The sequence below is a fragment of the Cryptomeria japonica genome, chromosome 2, assembly GCF_030272615.1.
Source record: "Cryptomeria japonica chromosome 2, Sugi_1.0, whole genome shotgun sequence".
Classification (NCBI taxonomy): Eukaryota; Viridiplantae; Streptophyta; class Pinopsida; order Cupressales; family Cupressaceae; genus Cryptomeria; species Cryptomeria japonica.
In genome coordinates, this window is record NC_081406.1 from 321,916,448 (window position 1) to 321,938,869 (window position 22,422).

Consider the following 22,422-nt stretch of genomic DNA (forward strand, 5'->3'; position numbering starts at 1 on the left):
TATTTGAATATTTTGCAGATGAAGAAGATCATCATATTGGAAATTAAACCATAAAGAGAGCATTACATCCGCATTATATTTTTAATCATTATATTTTGTCCGTATTAAGAAATATAGAGTTTACAAGTTTATTTGATGTTGTGTTCAAAGAATATGGTTTTATTAGTTTTATCATTATTTGATGTCGTGTTCAAAGAATATGATTTTATTAGTTTAATCATTCTTTTCTTTTAAATCTGAAAGAAAACGTTTATAAGAGTTTGGAGGGATTTGCACAAGTTATGCAGCTTTTATTGAATTTTTGGATTGGATTAGATCTCAGTCTCTTATTGCATTTAAAATATCTCAAAACTCTAGGATCATTTATTCATTCACCAATTTTTGATAATTTTTCATAAGAATCTTCGCAAATTTCATTACCTTCTATTATTGTTTATATAACTTATGTAATTTGTGTACCATTTAGCATATTCTATTAGAGTACTTGAGAATGTACCAATGTGGTGGTCTCGCTATTAGACATCCATACTAGAACTATATCCACTAGTGGGGATCTCTCGACGACCATAGTAGCCACCTTACTTGGTGACGCAATCTCCATTGATGTAATCTATCAATTGGCTATTGATAAACTTCCTGCACCCCTTCAAATCACTTTACATGCACACTAAGAAGTTCCCTCTAATAAACAATTACTTTGCCATTTTTCATAATTGTTTGAAGCTACAGAGGTGGTTTTAACGGCAACTTATGATAGTTTTGCGATCTACATCATAGAATATACTACCAACCAAAGCATATTCTATTTTTTCACTTTTCATATGTTGAGTAACAATAAGATTCTATTATGTAGGATAATTTAAAATGATCGATTGACATGGCCTAGATGGCCAAAGTCCAATGTGAATTTTAGTACATTTTATTATTCCACCCTATAGATAACACATAACATTAAATTGTTATAATTAAGTATTTATTAAGAATGAAATAAATTGAAGCAATCACCGGTTAGGAGGGACCTCAAAGAGACCAGTCCAGACTAGTCAGCAAGAGTAAACACAACAGAAACACAAAGACATGATGAGGCAATGTAGAACAGATTGAATTATAACATGAAAACTAATTACAACCAACCGGTAATAACCGAGTTACAAAAACCGGCTCACAGGCCTGCTAAAACATGCTCAAAGTACAGAATAGGTCACAACCGGGACCTCAAATCTTAAGATCTATCCTCTATGTTCAGTCTCACTTCTTGGTTACATTCTAATTCTCTATTAAAACCAATAAGGTCGGCCTCTGCCAAGAGATTCCTCCAGAAAATCCAAAGGATGAAGTGTAGATCATAGGAAAAGGTCGGCCACACACCAAGGAACATCATAATCAATGCTCAAGGCTCCGCAAGCTACGTAAGGGATCCGGTAGACCACCAATGCAAATAGGTCCACGCAACTGATAACAGGAAACTGTCTCGGAAACCGGTAGCGATAACTTACCGGAAAATGATCCAAATGCTCCATGGTTTGGGAATAAGGAAGATGATCAAGTCTTTAAGCCAAAATCCAACTCCATGGGATCTGATGAGCCAAACCTGGGACACACAGAAAGAAATGTTGAAATTGCAAACATAAAGCAAAAACAGAAAGGAAATATTTTTGGTTGATGTAAGATTGCTATGAACCGATGATGCTCCTACATCAGACATCTGGGGTTATTGAGAAAAGTAAGTCTCTCACTTTGTCGGGGTCAGAGGAAAACCAAGGCGGTCTACCTCTGCATGAGAAATCCAAGATGAATCATCAATTGGTCTGTCATTCCACCTCACAAGATACTCCTTATACTGACTGCTTCGAGTACTACGCCCATTTCTACTGTCCAAAATGTCTTCAATCTGATCCGATTCCTTCCGGGGTAATTGTTTCTCCAAGTCTGCAATACTGTCCTCACTGAATTCTGGTTCATGATACTCATGAAGATCTGCAATGTTAAACACAAGTGAAATACTCAGACTATCTGGTAACTCCACTTCATATGCATTCCCAGAGCCAAACTTTCTCAAAATCCTGCAAGGTCCAAACTTTCTCATTTGCAATTTGTTATAAGTTCCAACTGAGAATCTTTCTTTTCTCAAATACACCATCACTTCATTGTCAACTTCAAATTCCTTATGTCTCATCTTCCCATCTGCCTTCTCCTTATACTTGTTATTCATGTCCTCCAAATCTTGCTTAACTTGAATATGTAAGTCCTCATGTGATCTGCAAATTCTTCTGCTTCTAAACTTCTCTAGTCTTCACTGCTAATATCTCTTAATTTTGGTATACCTCTAGGATGCACTCTAGTAACAATCTCAAAAGGTGTTCTTCCGGTACTCCTATTTACTGAATTGTTGTAGACAAAATCTACTTGTGCAAGAATCAAATCCCAACTTCTAGTTTTATCTCCAACTAAATATCTCAACAAATTTATTAAACTCCAGTTAACTACTTTTGTTTGTCCATCAGTCTATGGATGAAAAGTAGAGCTGAACTTCAAATATGTCTTCTTCTTCCAAAGTGCTCTCCAAAAATAGCCAACAAACTTAGTGTCTCTGTCTAAAACTATTCTCTTAGGTAATCCATGCAATCTCACTACTTCCTTGAAAAATAGGTCTGCTACATGTAATGCATTTGATCTCTTCTTACAGGGTATGAAATGAGCCATCTTCGAGAATCTATCCACCACCACAAATATAGAATCATTCCCTCTCAGTGTTTTAGGCAATTTAAGTATGAAATCCATGCTTATATCCTCCCAAGGTCTTACCGATACTGTCAAAGGTTTATACAATCCCACATTCTAACTACTATCCTTTGCAACTTGACAAACTCTACAACTTTGCACATATTTCCTAACATCCTTATGAATCTGGGGCCAAAAGTACTGCTCACTCACTAATGCTACTGTTTTGTCAATACCAAAATGTCCAGCTAATCCTCCACTGTGTTTATCCTTTATCAGATTCTCCCTCATAGAACTCTTAGGTATGCACAACTGAACTCCTCTAAATAACATCCAATCCTGAATGAAGTAACCCAACCACTTGCTTCTATCTACCATAACCAATTCTCCACATGCTCTCCAAGGTTCTGCAAAATTTGGGTCATCATCATACAAAGTCTTCAATTCCTCAAATCCTAATACTGTCACTCTCATCTCTGTCAGTAAATTCCTTCTCCTACTCAGTGCATCAACAACTTTGTTAGATTTCCCACTTCTATGCTTCAACACAAAGGTGTAACTCTGCAAAAATTCTACCCTGACTGTTAAAATACTATAAGGCTTGATGATCTGTATACAACACAAATTCCTTAGGCAACAAGTAATGTATCCACTTCTTCAAGGCTTGAACTATGGCATAAAATTCTTGATCATACACTGAATATCTCCTCTGGGAATCATTCAATTTCTCACTGAAATAAGCTACTGCTCTCCCTTCCTGACTCAAAAATAATCCTATTGTTGTTCCACTTGCATCACAATCCACTTGAAATACTTTATTGAAATCCGGTAAAGCTAACACAGGTTGCTCAGTCACCTTCCTTTTCAACAACCCAAAACTTTTTCTTGCTCCGGTGGTCCACTTGAATTCCTTCTTATATCCCTTCATGGTCTCAGTCATAGGATTACACACTGAACTGAAAATTCTAATGAACTTCCGATAGAAACTAGCCAACCCATGAAATGATCTTACCTCTCTAATGCTTTCCAGTGTAGGCCACTCAACAATTGATTTTAATCTCTCGGGGTCCATCTTCAAACCATCCTTAGATATCATAAATCCCAAATAGACTAACTCATCTTTCATAAAAGTACACTTCTTAAGATTTATCAGCATTTTTTCTTCTCTCAACCTCTGCAAAACTTGTCTCAAATGCAACAAATGCTCCTCTTTTGTCTTACCGAAAAATCAGAATGTCATCCAAATATACAATTACAAACTTACCCAAGAATCTCTTCAATACCTCATTCATCAGTCTTATGAAAGTACTTAGTGCTTTAGTTATCCCAAAAGGCATCACCAATCATTCATACAGTCCTTTATTTATCTTGAATGATGTCTTCCACTCATCTCCTTCTCTGATCTTGATTTGATGATATCCACTCTTCAAATCTATCTTTGTAAAGTATTTGGCTCTGCTCAAACAGTCCATTATGTCATCCATCCTAGGCAAAGGAAACTGGTATTTCACTTTGATTTTGTTTATTTCTTTGGAATCGGTACACATTCTCCACTGTCCATTCTTCTTAGGTACTAATATTGTTGGTACTACACAAGGGCTCAGACTTTCTCTGATCAAACCTTTCTTCAATAACTCCTGCACTTGTCTATTTAGTTCTTCATTCTCTGTCGGTGTCATTTGGTGTACGATTTTGTTAGGCAAACTAGCTCCAGTAACCAGGTCCATGCAATGGCTGATACTTCTCACAGGTGGCAATCCATCAGACACGTTATCTGAAATGATGTCTTCATATTCTGTCTGCAAATCTTTAATCTCTTCTAGTTGTTCCTCTTCATGCTCTGGATTCTCAGTCTTCCTAGGAACTAAGACAAAACACACATTCTCATGTATCAATACATCCAGGAATTTCCTTCCATCTACCAAACAAATTCTAGCATCATACAGACTTCACTCTTCAAAGGTTCCTCCAAGGGCAACAAGGTTTGCTTCATCCCATTGGCCACAATAGTGTATGTATTCTTCCTCCCATCATATATTGCCTGTCTATCAAACTACCAAGGTCTACCCAACAAAAGATGACAAATATCCATAGGCATAATATCACATAAGACTTCATCATGATAATTCCCAATTTTCAATTTCACCAAACATTGCTCACTTACTAACAACTTATGTTCATCCTAAATCCATGCTATCTGATAAGGCTTAGGGTGTTTACATCTTTCCAAATTCAACTTATTCACAATCTCTTCTAAAACAAGATTATTTGAACTACCACTAGCAATTACAACTTTACAGCACTTACCAGATACCTTACATCTGGTCTTGAACAAATTCTTCCTCTGCAAGGGCTCTTCATCTCTCCCGGTATGACACAAAGCTCTCCTTATCATCAATAGTTCTCCATCTTCTGGTTTATTATCTGATTCGGTGGGGTTTTCTTCCACCACTACTTCTCTTCCAGTATTCTTTATCTTCTTACACTCGAAAGCATGATGTCCTTCTCCTCCATACTTAAAGCAAGTTTCTATAAATTTTCTCTTGTCTTGTCTTCCAAAATTCTCATTCTGGTAGCCATCTGGTTCTCTCCTTCAATAGAAATTTCTATCATATTTCTGGTATGAATTACCTTCTTTGTTAACTTCCTTGTCCTTGTTCTGATCTGTACAGGTTCCTCTACCTCTAATATATCCTATTCCTCCTTGAAATCTTCCTCCAGAAAACCTTCCACCTCTTCCTCTCTGCCTCTTCTCATGTCTCTTGTTTAGCTTTTCTTCTGCCTTTAGGGCATACTGGTAAGCCTCTTAAACACTCTATAATTTAATCAAACTGAGTTCATCTTGTATAGACACCTGCAATCCATTTAAATATCTTGCAACTTGTTCAAATTCATCATCAACATGTCCGGATCTAATATTCAACTTGTAAAAAGTTTCGATGTACTCATTCACACTAGATTCCTTCCATCTCAAATTTTGTAACCCCCTAAATGAATTCACTTGATAATCAGTTGGCATAAATTTTGATTTCAACTTAGCAATCATCCAATCCCATGTCTTGATCTTCTCTTTACCTCTTCTCTGTCTATCAACCTGCAAATGCTCCCACCAAAGAGACGCATGCTTTCAACCAGGTACAAGCATATTTCACCTTCCTTTCTTCTACAGTGTTTTCAAAATCAAAATATTTCTCCATCTCCAAGATCCAATCCATCAATTCATCTGAATCCAACTTTCCATCATATTCTAGTGGGGTAAAATGAGGTTTAGTATTCTCCCTACTCAAAACCCTCAAAAACCTTTCCTCATCCAGATCAACTACTGGTGGGTTTACTTGTTCTGTCGGGGCTTCTTCTCCTTCATATTCACTTACATCTTCAATCTATCTGCCTCTTCTTGGGGTTGTCTCCATGGCTTCTAACTGGGCTACTATTCCTCGCAACATTTCCATCACAACAGGGTATGCATTCCCATGCACTCCACCATTCCTAGTTCCTCTTCACGCCATCTTTATGCCAATCCTCTGTAGTTTAGGGTCGGATCCACAATCCGCCACCCTACAACAAAATTCTCAAGACAAAGCAATCTCTGGAATGAAAACTCGCTCTGATACCACTTGAAGTAGTCATCAGTTAAGAGGGACCTCAAAGAGATCAGTCCAGATCGGTCAGCAAGAGTAAACACAACGGAAACACAAAGACATGATGGAGGCAATGCATAATAGATTTAATTATAACATTAAAACTTATTACAACCAACCGGTAATAACTGGGTTACAGAAACTGGCTCACAAGCCTGCTAAAACATGCTCAACGTATAGAATAGGTCACAACCGGGACCTCAAATCTTAAGATCTATCTTCTATGTTCAGTCTCACTTCCTAGTTACATTCTAATTCTCTATTACAAGGATTTATATGATCCAAGGGGATCCAGTCGACCCAAAAAGCAATCAAAACCTGAAGAACAAGACCTAACGTGCAAAACCAATAAGGTTGGCCTCGGCCAAGAGATTCCTCCGAAAAATAAAAGGATCAAGTGTAGATCATGGGAAAAAGTCGGCCACATAACAAGGAACATCAAAATCAACGCTCAGGGCTCCACAAGCCATGGAAAGGATCCGGTAGATCACCAATGCAAATAGGTCTAGGCAACCGGTAATAGGAAACTGTCAACCAGTAATAAGAAACTGTCTCGGAAATCGGTAGCGATAACATGCTAGAAAATGATCCAAATGCTCCATGGTTTGGGAATAAGGAAGATGATCAAGTCTTCAAGCCAAAATTCAACTTCACAGGATCCGGTGAGCCAATTTCAGGACACACAGAAAGAAATACTGAAAATGCAAACAAAAAGAAAAAATAGAAAGGAAATATTTTTGGCTGATGCAAGATTGCTATGAACCGGGGATGCTCCTGCATCATAAACCCTACCATACTCACATATTTTAGTGGACACAAATATTTTTTTTATTTTCTCTTGATCATAATGGTTCACATAAGCATCTATCCATATAGTCCCAAAGAAACAAAAGTGTGTCACAATCAATATGGAATTATGTCAAATGCTTTGCAAAGTTAATAATATCATTGTGAGTTATAAGATATGTGAATTAGATTGGCCAGGTATCAAATAATGCATAAGAAAAAATTATCAACAAAACTAGTAAATGACTACCTCCATAATGAAAGCAATTACAAAAGTCACAATATACTAGTAAAAGTAGGTCAATTTTAAAATAGAACATAAAGTAGAAGTTTGAAGGCTCACTTAGATTGCAAAATAGGGTATCATACCAAGGGAATTCACAAAACAAAACTGGAGGCAACTTTATGAATAGAAGAGACTAAAAAATACACCAAGAGATGACAAAACAAATACAAAATAAAGAAATATACAAACAAATAGAAAGCAACAAAGTATTAAACTCCTAATATATTAATTATTATACAACAATACATACATAAATACAAAGAAGCGGTTAACTACCAACCAACTACAAAAGTAAGTACCTCTTCATTGCGGGTGGTCAACTTACATACATGAGACAAAAATATGAGGAAATAAACCATAAAAAATAATTATATGAGAATATATCACACAAACCTCCTTGTAATCCAATGTCAAGATATAATTAGGATTAGTAGTGAGATATATGCACATATTGCAATAATCCCCCTATAATTAAAAGTCTATAATGAGCTACTAGTATGTGCAACTACTATGATATAGATAGTGTGCCCAAAACTTAAAAAATAAAATCATCATATGATATCATTATTTGTGTTCCATCTAGACCTTTATAAGGAATCACCCCAATTCACAATGTATTCGATTGAATAGTGTTCCAAAGAGAGAAAAAAACTACATAATACATGTTGACATTCATAAGTAATCCAAAGCCTTAAAAACTATGGTAGGATAAGTGCACCAAGATGGTGAACAAAAAAGTGGTCACTCACCCAAAAAAACCCAAAAAATGTAGGTAACATGTTCAGGTTATTTTATTTTTCAAATAACTTTAACACATTATGGTTCAGAAAATATGAACCATAACCTGTACGGAGTTTTAATTTTAAAACCCCGTACACATTAAGTTTATTAAGAAACATGGTCGAACTTTTAAAACTAAAGTAACCTAATTGTGTTTCTCTGATTATAAATTTTTTTAAAATGATCAACTAGGTCATTCTAACCCACGACCGACAAAATAGATGTGTAACCCAAAAATATCAAGAAGTACTCGATCATGCTTTGTGCCCTATCAACTAGATTATCATGACATGTCATTGTAGAGTTAATTTCTCATTCGTTTGTGCACTCTTGTTGTTTTTTATTTAAAATTTTATTGTATTTTTATAGTTTTTGATTTATTTTATTTTATTTATTAAACTTGATTTTAGATTCTCTAAACAATGCCCCGCAACAAAATTTGCCCCCTCATAACCCCGAAGAAAACTCAAATGATATCCCTCAGATGGGAAACCCTCCTAATACTTCGATAAACCCTTCTCAAACCACACAAGAGGATTTATTAGGTTGTCTGGCACAAATTAGGGTTATCATTTCTAATTTAATGTCTAGACTAAAAGCCTCACATCACCAACACCATGCATACCTTGCCACAATTCTAGAAGCAATGGTCGATAGTGTTGATGAAGTTTCTAAACAAGGGATCGAATGGGGCACATATAGAGATTCATGTCGCAACTATTATGCACATGATCTCTCATATGATGAAATGAAAAAAAAAGAAATAAGGAAAAGAACGAATATGTGCTATTTTCACTGATCCCCTAACCCAAAAGACCCTACCTCTTAATTCAAAGAGGTTTCACATACATTGATGTAATCATGTTAAAATGAAAACAAACTTTTGGGATAGGTGGTGGATGGTCTTTGACCAGCCTCCTTGTAATAATTTTGAGCCACCCTTACATTTTTTGAGAAACTATATTATGAGTTCATCCTTCATTAGATACTGAATTATTTTGATATGAGGGAGTTCCAAGGTAGAGGTGGAGGCGCTGCCTAGGATAGACCAAGGAATCAACAGGTACAAAAACCCAAAAATCAGGTACCACTAGCTATGAATCCCATTGTTCATGTGATCACAATACCTATAGCATTTAAGGAGTCTATGGAGATGGAGACTCTTTAGGCAACTGCCACACTAACTGATACGATCATCTATCATTGTACACAATTATCCCAACCTCTTGGCCAAGACGATGGTGGAGAAATGGACGATGGTGTACAAGCTAGATCATCTACCTCCAGGAAAATTGTTAGGTCACATTGTCTCAAAAGATGGAGTTAGAATTGATCCAGAAAGGATTGCTGCTATTGATAAAATTCAAATCCCAAATACTATTAAAGCAATCCAATCTTTCTTCGGTCAAATCAACTTTGTGAGAAGGTTTGTTTCAAATTTCTCTGAAATCATAAAGCGTATTGCTAAAATGTTGAAAAAGGGTGCTGAAATAAAATGGACTAATGAAGCTCTTGAAGCCTTTGTAAATATCAAAAGAGCCATCAAGGAAGCCCCTGTTTTAAAATCACCTGATTTCTCTAAACCTCTTCAAGTGTTTTCATTTGCCTCATTCCATACTATTGTTGTTGTCATGTTACAAAAAAATGATGAGGGTCATGAACAACTGGTGGCATTTTTTAGCAAAACATTGCAAGCATCAGAATTGAATTATGATTTGAATGAAAAACAGGCTTATGCTCTTGTGAAAGTTGTGAAATCTTTTAGACCCTATCTAGTTGGTGCCACTGTTATTGCCTATGTACCAAATGCTACTGTTAAAGACATCTTCAGACAATCGGAAACTACTCGAAGAAGATGCAGATGGATAAACCAGATCCAAGAATTCAATATTGATCTACAAATCACAAAATTGGTAAGAGGTCAAGGTCTAGCGAAGTTGATGGCAGAATCCAATCTTGAAGCAGCACAAGTAAATCAGGTAGAGTTGGAGGATGTACAAACTAGCATTGAGAGGTGTCCCTAGTATGCAAATATTGTGTATTACCCGAAATACATGAAATGTCCGGATAACTTAAATGATAGTCAGAAGAGAAATTTAAAGCTTCAAACATCTAGGTATGTATTGCTTAATGGAGACCTATACTAGAAAAATAGAGATGGTGTTCTTCTATTATGTCTAGATGAGTGTCAAGCGTCTATTGTTTTAAAATATTTACATTAAGGTGTATGTGGAGGCCACTTCTCAGCTAAGACCATTGCTCATAAAATTCTTAATACCGGTTATTACTGGCATCAAGTTTTCAAGGATTTCCATACTTATGTCAAGAAATGTGAGGCTTGTTAAAAGTTTTCAGGGAAGCTTAAATATAATGGAGCCATTCCTCTCAAACCCATGCCTATAGAGGAACCATTCCAGATGTAGGGTATTGACTTCATAAGTGAGATAGCAAACAAATCTAGTGGTGGGCATAAATGGATTTTGGTGGCTACTGATTATTTTACTAAGTGGGTTGAAGCCATTCCCACAAGACAAGCTACCAGCAAAGTTATGATAAAGTTTCTTTTGGAAATTTTTTTGACTAGATTTGGGGTACCTCGGAAGATTGTGGTAGATAATGGGATGTGTTTTAGATCAAATGAGTTTTTTGATTTCTATGAAAATTATGGCATCACTTTGTCATATTCATCACCTTATCATCCCTAGGGAAATGGACAGGCAGAATCCAACAATAAAAACTTGTTGAAAATTATCAAAAGGATGTTGGGTAATAATAAAAGAGCTTGGGATTCAAAATTGACATTAGTAGTATGGGTCAACAGAGTGACAGTTAAGAAGTCCACGGGATTTGCTCCATATGAGCTTGTATATGGTAAAGAAGCACGGTTACCCTTGAATAATCTGCTCCCATTCTATAAATTTGTTGCGGACGAATTTTCAGAAGAAGTTAACTTTATGGGAGACAGATTGATGGCGTTGGCTGAGTTGGATGAATGTAGAAGAGAAGCTCAGGAAAGAAACCTACAAAGACAGAAAATGGTAAAGGCTTTACATGATAGGAAAGCATGTGACAGGTCATTTGAAGAAAGGGAATGGGTGTTAAAATGGAATGCCAAAGATCAGGATAAAGGGAAGCATGGCAAGTTAGATGCGCTTTGGCTAGGACCTTTTATCATTTCAGACAAAGGTGGAGAAAACTCTTATTACTTGAAGGATACTGATGGTCAGGTGCAGGAGTTCCCAGTCCATGCTCAGTACCTTAAGCATTTTTTCTATTGATGAGAAGGAAGTATTTTTGTATCATAATAGTTTAAATTTATTTTTGCTTTCATTTTTCAATTTTTATTTTTGGTCTTCTTTCCAAAGATAACTAGAATCTTGCTATGTCCTTAAATAGAACATACATCCCCAGAAAGAGCCATTGTTAGCACATATTTTTACAAAATATTTTGTGCTATATGGAGGCCTTTTCTTTTATCATATGAGTATTTATTGCTGCTTTTCATGTGCAAGAACCTTATTAGCAGGAGTAAAGTTCTTTAAGAATCAGTTGTTTCAGGAATGTCAAGGTATCACTTGGGCACACTAATGGCATGCACTAAGTATAGACTGCACAAGGAACCCAGTATGAAAGCATTTAATCAGCAGAGAAGTCATTACATTATAATCTAAGATTGTTTTCTAGTATGACTCAGACCCTGTGGGATAGTTGGGATCGCTGATATTTAAGGTGGACCACTCATTTGTTCAAAAGTGTAAAATTTCAATTATCGGCATAAGTAATCCCGATGAAACAGCATTGGCAAGCAAAAGAAGGATTATCGGCATGATATATACCGATAAATCAGAGGGAAGATTCATTAAGGCACTTAAGTAATATTCAACACAGTGCACGCTCTTGGAAAATCATACCATTAGGATAGCTTGTTCCGATGAGGCAGAAGGTGGGTATTTTCTATCGACATATATCGACTTATCAGAAATAACGAAAAAATTCTATCCCGATACCCGATGATTGAAGGGAACAGAAGGTGGGTCCATCGGAGAAAAAGACCATATCGAGATAGTGCAAAAATAGTTAGGTCGATCCCCGGTGACATGGAGAATCAGAAGGCAGAACTATTGGTATTACCTATACCAATAAAACAAACTCGGAGGTATAAAGCATAAAAGTGCATCGGAGACTCATCGGGACTTCAAGAGGAATAGAAAAAGGCTAATCCGACCCCCGATGAAGATAAAAGTGCCTGCAGGGATATCGGTGTAAATTATACCGATAAAGTAAACATTAAGTGAGGACTCATCGGGACATCGGAAGAAGAACTTTTATGCTATGCTGAATCCCGATAGGACTGTTAAGGCGAATGGTGAGTTGCAAGGAGTTCTTCGGGGTGATTTATGTCGATAACGCGGGGGGCCTAGTCAAAATGTGGATTGGTATATTTGTTGGCATTTTGATGATGTTTTGATTGTCATTGATGGACACACACTTTCTTGATGTATGAGTTATGCTCAATCGGTAATTGTTCCAACCGGTATTGTGTATTATTGAATGAACAATCTTTAGACTATCGGTATTTTAGAGAAGATGGTTTACCGGTCATAGATTGACTGAAGATCCCAAGCAGTATGAAGACCCCAAGCGGTTTGAGGATCTCAAGTGGTACGAAGGACCCAAGCGGTAGTTAACTTTTGATCGGAACACTATGATCTTCCAGCCTTCATTTTTGACAACCGAAAATTAGTATATTGTATTAACCGATATATATATATAATGAGTTATCAACCGGTATTATTGTAATGTGTGATGAGTTATCATCCATCAACACTTTGGTGGTGTGTTTGTGTCGTGTTACCAAATGTGTCTAGATGCATTGTACCTAGGAACTTGTAGTCTAATTCGGTTTGCATGTGTGAGATATAGAATAGAAAAGGTTATGTGCGATCATTGAAGAGAAGATTAGGTCAGTGTGAAGAGATAGAGTGTGGAGATATTGAAGACTGAAGTAATGCTAAAATGCATTAACAAGGAGCTATCAAGGATCTAATTAAGCATACTGTGCTATTATCTAGATCATTCACTTGTTGATTACTAATATCTTCGACAAGTCCGAAACCCTTAACCGGGTAGGCTCAGCAAAGCCTTTGTAAATCCTCTAACAAGGTGGTTCACAACTGTGGATCTTAAATCCTCTAACGGGTAGTCTTTAACAAGACTTATCTCCTAACAGAGATCTAGATTCCTAACAGGATTTGTTCTTGGTGAAGAACATTGTATGACCTTAACCAGTCTGGTTACTATTCTGCAGATAGTTACTTGTGAGTTTCTGCTCACCGTGGTTTTTCCCATTTGGGTTTCCACGTCAAATATCTTGTGTTATGGTGATTGTACTTTTGTGGGTGAATGTTTTGTTTGCTATTTGGTTTGCATTTATCCTAACCGGTTTATTAGTGAATCTATTGCACTAGTTATCTGCTAAACTATTTAAAAGACCGCTTACAGTATTTTTTGGTATACTAACTCATCCCACTCTTAGTATTCATCAATTGATATCAAAGCCAACCTTTCTTTAATTCTAACCACTTGGAAGGAGATATGGGGGAATATAGTGTGAGGGAACTTACTCATCATCTCACTTAGACTGAGAGAGCCTATGATGAACTCAAAGTCAAGTATAAAGCCTCTTTGGCCAAGAGAAGAGAGCATGCTGAGAAATTGATGGAACTCACTAAAAATAGCTCTTCTGATGAAGCTGACATGGATGCCCTACTTGAAGAAGTTGAAAAAATGAATGAATCAAAAGCCAACCTAAGAAAGGAGTTGGAAGGACTGACTGTCAGAATATGTTAGGAGCTTGAGAACAGAAGGAAAGCTGAAGATTTGGTAAAGGACAAAGATCATGAGATTTCCAAGCTGAAGCAAGAAATTAGTACCCTTACCGCTCATCTCCAGGAGAGTAAAGTGGAAAAAGAAGTAATACAAGGTGAACTAAACATGGCTATTTCTAAGAATGCAACCTTGATGGAATCTAATGCTGCTATTTCCAAGGAACTTACTAAGTCAAAGGAAATACTTGCCAAATTCAATCAGAGTACTGCTAAGCTAGAGCAAAAGTTGGAATCGACAAAGCCAATAAAGAATACCACTGGACTTGGTTTCTCTGGGTATGAGGAAGGTGAGACCTTTGGAACAAAAGCTGAAGCATCAAAGAAGCAACCGACATCCAAGGATAAAGGTAAGCAAAAATTTAAACCTGTTTTCTTTAATTGTCTCAAAGAAGGACATACTACCAATGTGTGTAGAAGCAAGGCCTACAACAATTTTCCTTATTTTCAAAACAATGTGCCTAGATCCAATAGATTCAATGGAAATTGTTATGCATGTAACAAGTTTGGGCATAGAGCATTTGAATGTAGGTCGGTTTTGCACAACACTGGGAGATATCCTCCAAGGACTCAAGGAGTCATCCCGGAACCTTATGTGAACTGGAATCCTAACCAATACAATACCTATGACCATCGGTCAGTCGGTTATCAAGCGGCAACAAGTTGGAGAGCAACTTGTTTGATATGTCATGGTAATGGTCACACTGTTGCAACATGCAGAAGGAAGAATGGAGGTATGAATAACAGACCATGGAGAACACCTGGAATGGTATGCTATCATTGCAACAAACCGGGACACACTGCCAGAACTTGTAGACTGAGAAAGAACCTACCGGGTGATATACCGATCACTCTAGAAGGGAAGATTAATGTTGAAACTATTCAGGTGGAAATGAATAAAAATCGGAAAAAGAAATCAACAGAAGAGTCACAGGATGAACCAGCTTCTGCACCTAGTGTGGAAGTCTCTGAACCGACAAACTGAGCTTCAAAAAAGCTTGGGGGGAACATATCTATGAAATATTTCAAACCCCTGGTTTATATCGGTAAAGACCTTTTCCGGTATATGTTACCTGTCAGTCGGCAGAAGATCTGAAGCAGTAAAAGGAAAAATTAGGGTTTGTACCCTAGCAGTGATGCATTGATTGAGGTCGGTGAGAGTTTGTTTAAAAGGGTTTTTGTCATCATTTTCACTTATCTATTTTCGAAAGATGAATCTTCAAGAGCAAAGCAACCAGAGCAATTTGTTTGGCATTTGGAGAAATCATGTGCGAAATCTTGCAATCATCTTCAAGAAATCAGTGAAGAACACTAAGCGGTGAACTAGCAACCGAAGTGGTGTACTGTGCACGATATTGGAAAACCTAAATTTCAGATTGTGAAGGTATTTTCTGAAAATTATTTCTTATCATTTGGTTATGGCTTCTGCATCGCATTCTAGTTCTAGTGCACCTGAAGATACACTTGATTTTCTTCAAAAGAAAATGAGATACAATGCCCTATCTCAAATTCTTGTCGGAGTCATTGTCGAGGGAGATATTTCAGGGTATATAGACTGTAAGTTGGAAGACCTAGGATCCCTAGTAACTCACTCCCAGCTAAGTTTGTTCTGTGGAGATGACAAGAAGATCAAACCAAAGTATAGAATCCTCGAGAAGATGAAACTACACAATGCAGTATAGTTTCTGGAAGAATTTACAAAAGAACATATTCACATTATCCTCAGCAGAGTGCATGGTGACAAGATATATCTCGAGCTGACCCATGACATCACACCAGAAGCGATTCATGTCGTCACTGGATTCTGCAATTTTGGAGAAGTACCAGTTCTACAGAAGGTCACCAAAACTAAAATGACATAGCTCACCGGTTATGTGAGTGACCAACGAGCAATGACCATCAACACCATTTTTTATGATCTGGTAAAATATGCTTGCATGGTGATTGGTTACAGGATATTTTATGCCAGCAGAATGAATTTTGTCCCTACTGCTACGGTGAATGCTGCTTATAAGATGATCAAGGAAGATACTAAATATGACCTATGTACCTGCGTACAGAAGCAATTGTTGGTGAATCTGAAATCCATCAAACGGGACAAATCACTGAGGTTCAAGTTTGGCCAACTTCTGGTCGATCTATTCTTCTATTTTCAAGGTTATTTCCCTGGAGTCGGTGATGTTCAATGGTCTATTGACCTAACAGTTTTCAGACAGATTAAGGAGAGTCTACAAGTAGTGGGAACTGCATATCCTGAGGTTCTAAGTAAATATTTTGATGAATTCAAATGAAAGATGAACCAGAGAATGAGGATATCTAGTGATATTGTGAAGAAGTATGAAGATGACATCTGCTTCACAATAAGGATAGATGAATGCATAATGGAAGCTGTGGAACCTAGAAAGGAAGTAGTTGGCCCTATGGGGTATGAAGTGGTGAATGACATATTGATGAGGTATGCCTCTACCCTACTTGCCTCACCACTGGATGGAAAGGAGAAAAGAACCGGTACCTACTTGGAGAGGGTTACACTAATTGAGGAGCCAAAGCAGAAAAAGGGTAAAGCAGTGCTATCGATATCTGCACTGGTTACATCTGTCAGTCCGAAAGTGACCAAGCGGTCACCAACCAAAAAGAAACTTGAGATTATTCTAGCAAAAGTATTCGAGAGGAAGCAGAAATCTAGGACTCACTCACCAGAGTTAGAAGACACTGAACCGAAGATTCAAATAAAGAAGACAAGGCAATCAAGCAAAAAGTTGAAGTCTACCAGTAATGTACCAGCAACTTTTGCACCAGTAAATATAGATATTTCTTCCTATAAACCAATGACACATTGTCGGAGGACAATAAAGAATATTAGGAGGAAAGTTCTTGATGACTTAAAGGAATATTTTGATGACTTTAATGATAGTGAAAAAGAGGAGGTAGAACAGGAGGTCATTAAATATTTATGTATTAATGATCGGTCGCCTTCTGAGATTAAATCTGTTACTCCAAATTCTTTGTATAATTCTTTGGATAATAAATGGCGCATTGCCATTGAGAGAGAACAAGAGATCAGGGAGAAAAAATTTGCACAATACTTTCCCGATGCTTCAAATTCTGAGTTATTTGAAATTATGGATAAGAACAAAGGCATCTTCTTTATGAGAAGAAGGTAACTTAGGTTACTAAAAGGTAAAACTTCTGAAGTAGAAATGATACACACATACATGTTAAAGTTGTTGAAATTCACCGAGTATCTGAAGCCACTAGGAAGGCTGATCAAGAACCTGACCTGTCCTCAGGCAAACCGGATGAGGTATTTGACAGTCAAGGAGAAAGAGTGATAGAACAAATTGACCCTATTGATGTTGATGCATTAGATAATGAGGATGTCACTCTTGACAAAGAAAAAGATGAGAAAGAGAAATAGGACAAAGAGAAAGAAGAGAAAGAATAAGAGGAAAAAGCAAGGCAAGAAGAAGATAAGAGAAAAGAAGAAGAGAGAAGAAGATAAGAGAAGAGAAGAAGAGAAGAAGACAGAAGAAGATAAGAGAAAAGAAAAAGAGAAGAAGAAATAAGAAGACAAGAGAAAGGAAGAAGAAAGGAAGAAGGAGGAAGAGAAGAAAAAGCGGGAAGAGGATAAGAACAAGGAAGAAATGGATAAGAAACAAGAAGAGGAGAAAAAGAAAGAGTCAGAGAAGAAGAAAGAAGAAGAAAAGAAAAGAGTGGAAGAGGAGAAGGAAGCAGAGAAGAGAAAACAAGCGGAGATCCAGACCAAATAAGGAGGGCAGACTCCTAAGGCAACCGGTGATCAAACCAAGCAGGTTGATTCCACCAGTCCTATTGATCTAACTCTTGCATGTTTGACTCAATCTGCAGATGAGTCTGAGCTACTTTGAGGAATCAAACTTGCATAGGAGAGACTGGAAGAATTGCAGAAGAAGAAAGAATAGGATGTCATACAAATTGCAGTTTACACCCTTACCAGTCTAATTCCAGATACTAACCTCCCCAGTACCGGCTCCTCTCTATCCAAGATCAAACTTCTTTGTACCGTAGTAGAGGACCAGGTACAATGCTTGGAAGATGTTGCTCAAGCAACTGCAAGAAAGAACCATGAAAAGGCACTCAATATTGCCTTAGTCAAGCAAATGAATGAACTCAGGACACAACTACTGAAGCAGCAAAATGATATTAGTGTTGCTATGAATGAGGGTAAATTACTTTTGAGTAAAATTTGCCAACCCCATCTGTTTTGTGAAGATGTTCTCAAACAAAAAGCACAACTCCAATCGGAGTTACCAGAATATATCAGCAATTTAAAGATTCCCTATGATTTATTCACTGCCTATGGACAAATTGTTCATCATTTTCAGCATCAGACTGCCAAGATGGACTTAAAGATCAGCAATCGGACTCAAGATTTGCAGGAGCTTCAACTGCTCCTATTGCCAAAACTGCAGGTTCTTTAGAGATGTTTTCTCAACTTGGAAGCTATCACGGTAACTCAAGAGATGAGTACCATCGATGCAATGGAAGAACTCGCATTCCAGATGAAGATTGAAAGTGAGGTTGCTACCTCATTACTTGAGTCATGGACATTGGACATGAAAACTTTTGTGCAGAATTTTAAATCTATTTTTGAGAAATTTCATTCCTTATAGTCATGAACATCTACTCTATTTTATTGTATAAGGAAAAAGGGGTTGCTTTGCATTAATTTGTCATTATTGGCAAAGGGGGAGTAGTGTACATTAAAATTTTGGTGAATGTTACCATTTCATGCACGCACTTGTAATTTTTGCAAAGGTAGGAGTATATATGCTTAGGAAGAGTAATTTTGATTGTAGCATATTTTGTGTTATTGTTGTAAAAACACTTAGATGTCAAAAATTTTCTAAGTGTTGCCATCAATGACAAAGGGGGAGATTGTTGGTATTTTGATGATGTTTTGATTGTCATTGATGGACACACTTTCTTGATGTATGAGTTATGCTCAACCGGTAATTGTTCCAACCGGTATTGTGTATTATTGAATGAATAGTCTTTAGACTATCGGTATTTTGCAGAAGATGGTTTACCAGTCACAGATTGACTGAAGATCCCAAGCGGTATGAAGACCCCAAGCGGTTCAAGGATCTCAAGCGGTACGAAGGACCCAAGCGGTAGTTAACTTTTGATCGGAACACTACGATCTTCCAGCCTTCATTTTTGACAACCGGTAATCGATATAATGTATTAATCGATATATATATATATATATATATATGATGAGTTACCAGCCGGTATTATTGTAATGTGTGATGAGTTATCATCCACTGACACTTTTGCAGTGTGTTTGTGTCGTGTTACCAAATGTGTCTAGATGCACTGTACCTAGGAACTTGTAGTCTAATTCTATTGGACCGACATGAAATCAGATTCCTTTATAAGGACATCATGTCTAAGGTTTGCATGTGTGAGATATAGAATAGAAAAGGTTATGTGCGATCATTGAAGAGAAGATTAGGTCAGTGTGAAGAGATAGAGTGTGGAGATATTGAAGACTGAAGTAATGGTGAACTGCATTAACAAGGAGTTGTCAAGGATCTAATTAAGCATATTGTGCTATTATCTAGATCATTCACTTGTTGATTACTAATATCTTCGACAAGTCTAAAACCCTTAACCGAGTAGGATCAGCAAAGCCTTTGTAAATCCTCTAACAAGGTGGTTCACAACTGTGGATCTTAAATCCTCTAACAGGTAGTCTTTAACAAGACTTATCTCCTAACAGAGATCTAGATTCCTAATAGGATCTGTTTTGGTGAAGAACATTGTATGACCTTAACCGGTCTGGTTACTATTCTGCAGATAGTTACTTGTGAGTTTCTGCTCACCATGGTTTTTCCCATTTGGGTTTCCACGTCAAATATCTTGTGTTATGGTGATTGTCCTTTTGTGGGTGAATGCTTTGTTTGCTATTTGGTTTGCATTTATCCTAACTGGTTTATTAGTGAATCTGTTGCACCGGTTATCTGCTAAACTGTTTAAAAGACTGCTTATAGTATTTTTTGGTATACTAATTCACCCCCCCCGTCTTAGTATTCATCAATATTGAGATCATCAAGGCATCGAAGGGACATAAAATGAACTATGCCGATACCCGATGGGTTAAGTAAAACAAAATCGAAGGCGAATGCATCGGGGAGAGTTATGCCGATGGAGCGTGAAAACAAAAAGCAAAGCCGAAACTAAAGGAGTATCCATTGGGATAACGTGAACCATCGTGATAGGAGAAAAATTGCTATCTCGAGACCCGATAAGTCGACCAGGATAGATTATGTCGATCAGAAGGTAAGAAGCGGTAAAGTCATAACAAATGATGCCAAACAATTGAATCATCGGAAAAAGTCTCGCCGATTAGCCATCGGAGGTCTTGATGTGAAAAAATGACAAAATGGCTTCCATTAAATGCATCCATTGAGTAGGTTTGTTGCCACACGAAGCTGATCCATCAAGATTGTAGTAATTAAGTACAAGATTGGACTCCTTGGGATATATAGCTAGTGTTGCATAACAACATTTCGCACAAAGTTATTGCAGAAATTTATCAGGTGTTCATTATTGAGAGATATTCTGAGCTATTGAGCATAGAGTAAAGGAATTTGCAGAGATGGAAGGGTAAAGCTCAAAAGGGAAGCGAAAGGTTGTTGAAATATCCAGTACCACGACAAAAAAATTGAAGGGTGAAGTCAGTGAGGCTCAAAGAAAATTAAATCAAGACATGATAGATTAGATGGGCTCTCCAAGAGCCAAGTCATGCAGAGCTAAGGTGAATTTGCCTATTCGCAACCAGTTGGAAGACAGATACAGAGAGATTGGAGATGTATTCACAACAATGTGAGGGCACGAGTTGTTTCTTTTCCATTACTTTCGCAGGGATGAGCCCATGCCAATTTCAAACCTGTGGAGTACCGGTATAGGTAAACTCGTGGGACCTAATGTCTTTGTAAATATTGATTTGTTGAAGCTCCTAGTAAGACATTATGGTACAAACAAGTGATGCATTTTGTTTCCCGATGGGACTGCTTTAGTTCACTTTGCAGTAGCCATAATTCAGGAGGTTTTTGCAATAGATCTGGAAGCGAAGGTGCCCTTATCTTTTGTGGATTTGGAAGAAGAATACAGAAAAATGGATACTACATACCAAGGTTGGAACCTCGTTATTCACAAAGCAGAGAAGGGGAGGCTAACAAAGGAAGACAGTCCTCCTTATGATATGACTATTTTCAAGAAATATTTACAGTATACATATATGGCATGTGGTCAGGTTGGAGGAGTTTAAGTTCTTGATGTAGCAAAGATAGGACCGCTGGTGTTAGCAGCAGATATTCAAAGACATGAGCCTAGAGCTTTTGATTTTGCTTCATACCTGGTGGATGGACTTCATGAAGTCTTCCTCAACTTGAAAGAAAATCCAGACAAGCACTTCAAGCACTATTCGCTATTAATGCATATTATTTTATTTTATGGGAAATTTAGAGGGTTATGGCCAGAAGGTTTGAATGTAAAAATAGTTGGGAAGAATGGACAGGATCAACTAGCGCAGTTATGGGTTTCTCTCTAGGATTACAGATATGTAAATTCTCATTACCTCAAATTTGAAGAATTCTTTGTTAAACCAATTTTCTTGCTTTTTGGTGAGCCTCTGCAGGGATCATTTTCTGACGATGTAAAGAAGTTTCTTAGGCCTCATGAGCACAAAAATCTGAAGGTTAATCACAATTGGGGTGATTGGTACTCATGCCAAAATTTTACTTTTTTTCGGTGCTATGGATTTGAAGGTTACCCCTATGTGCTACCGAAGCCTGCACAAGACAAGATTTCTTTTTTGGAAATTGTAAGGCAATTAAGTGTCTCTAATGCCAAACATTTTGAAGATGCACACAAGCAAGCCTTCCTCCCTGGCACACTTCATTTCTTAGATTTTAAAATTTTATCTACCAGAGCATATGAGGCTATTGATAGGAAGCTGGTGGATGAATACAACCTGTTCCAGCACACATTTAGAACGCATTATGATCCAGAGGGCTACATCCACACAAGTAGGAAGAGACAAGAGTTGGGAGATTTCTTTCATCAAGAGGATGAGTTTGAGGACATGTGTAAAAATAGGGAAGTGGAGGAGCTTATAGAGGTTATGGAGACCTTAGAGAAGAAACTGGAGGAGAGAAGATGGAGACTAGAAAACATGGAGGGAGACCCAGCTCAAAGTGATTCAGGTGAGAATGAAGTAGTTTCCAAGCTCCGTGCACCTGAGAAAGAGAAGGAACCAGAAGCACAGGATAAGCTC